General features: G+C 44.2%; 1 non-coding gene across 1 annotated transcript; it reads right to left on the bottom strand.

The window, feature by feature from the left end:
- Nucleotides 1-1,815: 1,815 nt before the first annotated feature.
- On the bottom strand, nucleotides 1,816-1,979 carry LOC141124294 (U1 spliceosomal RNA). The gene has a single exon (XR_012240866.1). It is a non-coding gene; the product is annotated as a U1 spliceosomal RNA (small nuclear RNA).
- Between the last annotated feature and the right edge of the window lie 4,055 nt (nucleotides 1,980-6,034).

Genomic DNA, 6,034 nt, shown 5'->3' with positions numbered 1-6,034 from the left:
ACATCGCTGGACCCTGGGACAGGTAAGTGGCCATGTATTAAAAGTCAGCAGCTGCAGTATTTGTAGCTGCTGGCTTTTAATATTTATTTTTTTTGGCGGTGTGGGTGGCCCCCTGCTTTAAGATACTTACATGTAGGGTTCATTGAAAAGACATGGGGAAATGAGTCCGCATGGACACAAAGATGTACAAGCATGCAACCCAGAGCCGGCCACTGATTCACATCCACAAGAGATGTCCCGATGTTAAACCAGCAAAGGAGTATTGCTGTCTGAAAGGCCATAAATAAACAAAGGAAATGCAATCAATGTTTTTAGAATAAGTATACAAGCACAACTAGTGTGCTGTAACAACAGGACAAGGGCATGTGTTACCCAGAATTGCTTATATAAACTAGTGTGTTACCTTTCACTGCTGATAGAGGTGCAGACATCGGAGCGACAGTCCTCAGACTGAGACATGCCAGCTGTGTCTGAACAATCTAAATAGTGAGTCAGCTGATGAGAGGGCCAATCCCCACAGGTTGTTTGGGTAATGCTGGTTATTCTGCCCCATTAGCTGTATGAAAACAGCTGAGGCCAAAAATCAAAGCGTCTCTCTGACGCGGAAGCGAGTGGCGAAGCCCCGCCCCTCAGGGCGTGATGATGTAATGCGCCAGAGCGTCACCAGCGAATGGAAAGTCCCCACCTGTGTTAGAGAAACACAGTGGGGACGGGTAGGGGCACCTCCCCGTACATATGGCCCACATGGAGATATGGAGAACTCTGTCATCCATTTAGCCATGCACAGGTGAAGCCTACCCGCCGGGTGTTTGTGAGATTGTTCGTGAGTAGGTACACTATGCCGGGAGTCTTATGCCGCGTACACACGGTCGGACTTTTCGTCTACAAAAGTCCAACGGACGCTGACGGACTAAAGCTGGCTGGTAATCCGATCGTGTGTGGGCTTCTCCGGACTTTCAACGGACTTTTTTAGCCTCAAATCCGACGGACTTTAGATTTGAAACATGCTTCAAATCTTTACGTCGTAAGTACGACGGACCCCGAAATCCGCTCGTCTGTGTGCTAGTCCGACGGACAAAAACCCATGCTAGGGCAGCTATTGGCTACTGGCTATGAACTTCCTTATTTTAGTCCGGTGTACGTCATCACGTACGAATCCGTCGGACTTTTGTGTGGTCGTGTGTAGGCAAGTCCGTTCGTAAGAAAGTCTGCCGCAAGTCCGCCGAAGGTACGTCGGAAGTCTGTCGGACAGGCTGTCGGACTTTTGTAGACGAAAAGTCCGACCGTGTGTACGCGGCATTACAGTTTACATAATGTTTAGGATGAAAATTGCGTCCATTGGGTAAATCGATGTGTCTACACCTATCAATGTACGTTCCCCCTTAAGAGTAAACCTTCTGTGATGACTTGCTTCGGTTTGGGATTCCATGATCAGGAATGATCTGGAGAGGCAGACAGGAGGAGAAAAGTAGTTGTGGAGCCGCCTAAGGCAAGCGTGTTGAAGGTGGAGAAGGAGACCCCATATGCCACATGCAGGGGGATGAACTGGAGTGTCCAAAAGAGGACCATGTTTGCCAGTGATCAGCTTTTAAGCATTGCTGTTTACAGAATGGAATGGCGTAGGGGGGCCTGTAGCAGATATGAGTACCCAGAGAAAGCTGATCATAGACAAAGCAATAGTGACAAAAGTTTGGCACACGCAGCGACAAAGAATGCATTATAAAAAGGAGATGGCTGCCTGTAAAAATATGAAAACAGCCAATGTGCAAAGCACATAAAAGGTATCTTTAGAAACTGTCTTTAACCAGAAATTATCAGGGGAAAGCGCGAACGCAGTCCCCCACTACCACAAATTATGCAGTCGAGTTTCCTGCATTTGAGGAAATCGCAGGGGTCAGCACTGCCGGAGTGCAATGGCTGAGCCTCGCCCTGGGAGAACCACCTTCATGATCATGGTATCTCCTCTGCCAGGTAAGTATGAGTTGGAATTGACGAGCTAATGCTCCCCAGTCGGGGCACACCTCCACCAAGTTATGGAGGCTTCAGGAACGTGTGACAAACTAATCTTAATCAGCGCTAGACTACAAGCCAGCCATGTCCTTGTAAAACAGTTAAGAGTCATTAATCCACTCCTAATAGATAAGATGTCCCCCAAATGTCTGGATTCTACGAAAAGGAATCTGAAAAACCAAACAATCCCAGCGTACACTGCAGCAGCACATAATTTTGCATACGGGGAGGGCCCTTAAGCACCCAGCCACAGCGTAGCGTCCCTCGGCTAAACAAAGCCCGTAGCCTATTGCATATCAAAGGGCACCGACCCTACACTGTTCACAAGCCTGTCTGCTCTAAGTCACTCGCTGACCTGCTCATGAGTCAGGATGTTAACTCTCATTTGTGTCAGTATGAAATGGCTGAACGCTTGTAAAAAAAACATAGTAAGAACTCAAGGCAAACAACTAAGCGCGCAGCTAAATTTCATCGGTGTGAACAGTTACATCTGCCAAAAATATTTAGACTTCCCTGCACCCTTAAACCTCTGCGGCGATGCCTAAAGGGTATACAGCTCTGTGCAAAAGTTTCAGGCAGGTGTGAAGAAATACCGTAAAGTAAGAATGCTTTCAAATTTTATTTATTTATTTTTTATTTTTTTTTCATCAATTCTCAAAGTCAGCGAACAGAAGAAAAAGCGACATCAAATCAATGTTTGGTGTGACTACCCTTTGGCTTCAAACCGGCATCGATTTTTACACTTGCACAAAGTCAAGGATTTTGTAGGATTAGAGTCAGGCGTGTGATTAATCAAATTATACCAAGCAGGGGCAAATGATCATTAACAAATATGATGTAGGCTGAAACACAGTCATTAACTGACATAGAAACAGCTGCGTAGGAGGCTAAAAACTGGGCGAAGAACAGCTAAAGTCTGACACCAAGGTGAGGTTATAGAAGAAGACAGTTTCAAGTCCCAGGTCATACAGTGCAAGACCGAGCACAGCAACAAGCCACAAGGTAGTTCTACAGCATCAGCAAGGTCACCCCCTGGCAAAGAGGTCAAAGCAGATTTGGGGTTTCAAGATGTGCTGTGAAAGCTCTTTTGAAGGAGCACAAAGAAACGGGCAATGTTGAGAATCGTAGACGCAATGGTCAGCCGAGAAAATGTATTTATAATTTTTTGTAAATGTCATCAGTGGACCAGTTGCAGCAACCAAGAAGAGACAACTGGATTGAGCATACCTCCCAACTGTCCTGGATTTGCCTGGACCATCCTGGGATTTCAAGTAAATCCTGGTGTCCTGCGAATCCGGGCTGAATCCCGCAGCGGAGCCCAGTGCTGTAACAAGTCCACCTGTCAGTCTGCACCACGCTGCAGCTGAGACTGGCACAGTCCCCCCACCCGCTCACCCACCTGTTGGCTCGCCCGCCCTCTCTACAGAATGGGAGAAGAGGTAGGCAAGATCTGCTTCAGCTCTCCCCATGTCTCCCCACAAACCCCGGAATGCAGCCAATCCTGTGGCTGTGAAGGGATTGTGTGAGCGGGAATTTTGAAGCAGTGCACACAATGTCACTGCCTGAGCCTCGGGAGACCAGCCAGCCTTGGGTGAGTGAACTCTCCCCTCTCTCCCTTCTTGCCATGTGCCAGAGGGATCCTTCCTTTCTGCCTTCTATGTGTCTTAGTGATCCTTCCTGCCTTCCATCTGTCATAATGATCCTTCCTTCCTGCCTTCCATGTGCCATAGTGATCGTTCCTGCTTTCCATGTGTCTTAGTAATCCTTTCTGCCTTCCATATGGCATAGTGATCCTTCCTGCCTTCCATGTACCATAATGATCCTTGCTGCTTTTTATGTGTCATAGTGATCCTTCGTGCCTTCCATGTGCCATAGTGATCCTTTCTTTCTGCCTCACATGTGCCATAGTGATCCCTCCTGCCTTCCATGTTCCATAGTGATCCCTTCTGCCTTCCATGTGCCATAGTGATCCTTCCTGCCTTCCATATGCTATGCTGACCCTTCCTGCTTTGTGTCTGATTGTGAGATTTTACTTCCTGTCCATAGGCACAAAAGGAAGTGAGAGGAGATTTCCCCTCTAATCCTGTTCTGGTGTCAACCCAAAATTAGGTATTTTCTTTAACTTTCAGTGATAATAGTAAGTAGGACAAATAGAGAGCGTGAAAACCACTATGTTTTCTATTATATAAACAAAAAAAAGACTGAAATGTTGAAAAAAAACAATATTTTCCACTTCCTGTTATAAAACATATCCAATAAAATCAAATTTCTTTATTATTTTAGACCAAAGTGTATTTTGCTATATGTCTTTGGTAAAAAAAAAAAAAAAAACTGCAAGTGTATTTTAATTGGTTTGTGTGAAAGTTATAGTGTCTACAAACTATGGTATACTGTTAGGTCCATATATATTTGGACACAGGCACAATTTTAGATTTTTTCAGGTATTTACCAAAACATATTAAACCTATAGTTATATAATATATAAACTCTCAGGTTTAATTTGGGGGCATGTACATCCAAATTGGAGGAAGGGTTCAGGAATTACAGCTCTTAAGAATAGCCACCCCCTCTTTTTCAAGAGACCAAAAGTAATTGGACAATTTGATCAAAAGCTGTTTCATGGCCAGGGGCTACTCCCTCGTTATTTCTTCACCAATTAAGCAGGTAAAAGGTCTGGAGTTGATTCTAAGTGTGATATTTGCATTTGGAATCTATTGCTGTGAACCTACATCATGCATTCAAAGGAGCTGTCCATGCAAGTGAAACAGGTCATTGTAAGGCTTCAAAAATGAAACAAATCCATCAGAGAGATAGCAGCAACATTAGGAGTGGCCAAATCAACAGTTTGGTACATTCTGAGGAAAGAACACACTGGTGAGCTCAGCAACATAAAAAGGCCTGGACATCCACGGAAGACAACAGTGGTGGATGATCGCAGGATCCTCTCTATGGTAAAGAAAAACCTATTCACAACATCCAGACAAGTAAAAAAGACACTCCCCCAGGAGGTGGGCGTATCGATGTCAAAGTCTACAATCAAGAGAAGACTTCATGAGAGCAAATAAAGAGGGTTTACCACAAGGTGCAAACCATTCATAGGCCTGAAGAATAGAAAAACCAGATTAGACTTTGCCAAAAAACATCTAAAAAAGCCAGACCAGTTCTGGAAAAGCATTCTTTGGACGGATGAAACTAAGATTAATCTGTACCAGAATGATGGGAAGAAAAAAGTGCAGAAAAGTCTTGGAAGAGCTCATGATCCAAAGCACACAACGTCATCTGTAAAACATGGTGGCGGCAGTGTGATGGCATGGGCATGCATGGCTTCCAGTGGCACTGGGTTATTGGTGTTTATTGATGATGTGACAGAAGACAGAAGCAACTGGATGAATTCTGCAGTTTAGAGATATACAGTCAGCCCAGATTCAGCCAAATGCAGCAAAGTTGATTGTACGGCGCTTTACTGTATAGATGGACAATGATCCAAAACACACTGCAAAAGCAACCCAGGAGCTTTGAAGGAAAAGAAGTGGAATATTCTGCAATGGCTGAGTCAATCACCTGATCTCAACCCAATTGAGCATGCATTTCACTTGCTGAAGGCAAAACTAAATGCAGAAAGACCCACAAAGAACTGAAGACAGCTGCAGTTAGAGCCTGGCAAAGCACCAGAAAGGAAGAAACCCAGTCTTTGGTAATGTCCATGGGTTTCAGACTTCAGGCAGTCATTGCCAGTAAAGGATTTTCAACAAAATATTAATAATTAACATTTGATTACATCTGAGCCCCTAAAACTGTGTATAAAAATGGTTGCAGTTCCTAAATTTGGACTCGATATTTATGTTTAACGCCTTGAATTAAAGCTCAAAGCCTGCACTTCAAATTTATTTGGATTGCTTCATTTTAATTTTATTCTGGTGACATAGACAGAGCCAAAAGTATGAAAATTGTGCCAAATATATATGGACCTAACTGTATATTTTTGAAAATTAATCAGTTTTAATCAGGTACTGACTGCCGATTT

The sequence above is a fragment of the Aquarana catesbeiana genome, linkage group LG01 (genome assembly GCF_042186555.1).
Source record: "Aquarana catesbeiana isolate 2022-GZ linkage group LG01, ASM4218655v1, whole genome shotgun sequence".
Lineage (NCBI taxonomy): Eukaryota > Metazoa > Chordata > Amphibia > Anura > Ranidae > Aquarana > Aquarana catesbeiana.
Note: the sequence above shows the minus strand (reverse complement) of the source record. Positions and strands in the feature narration are given on the sequence as shown.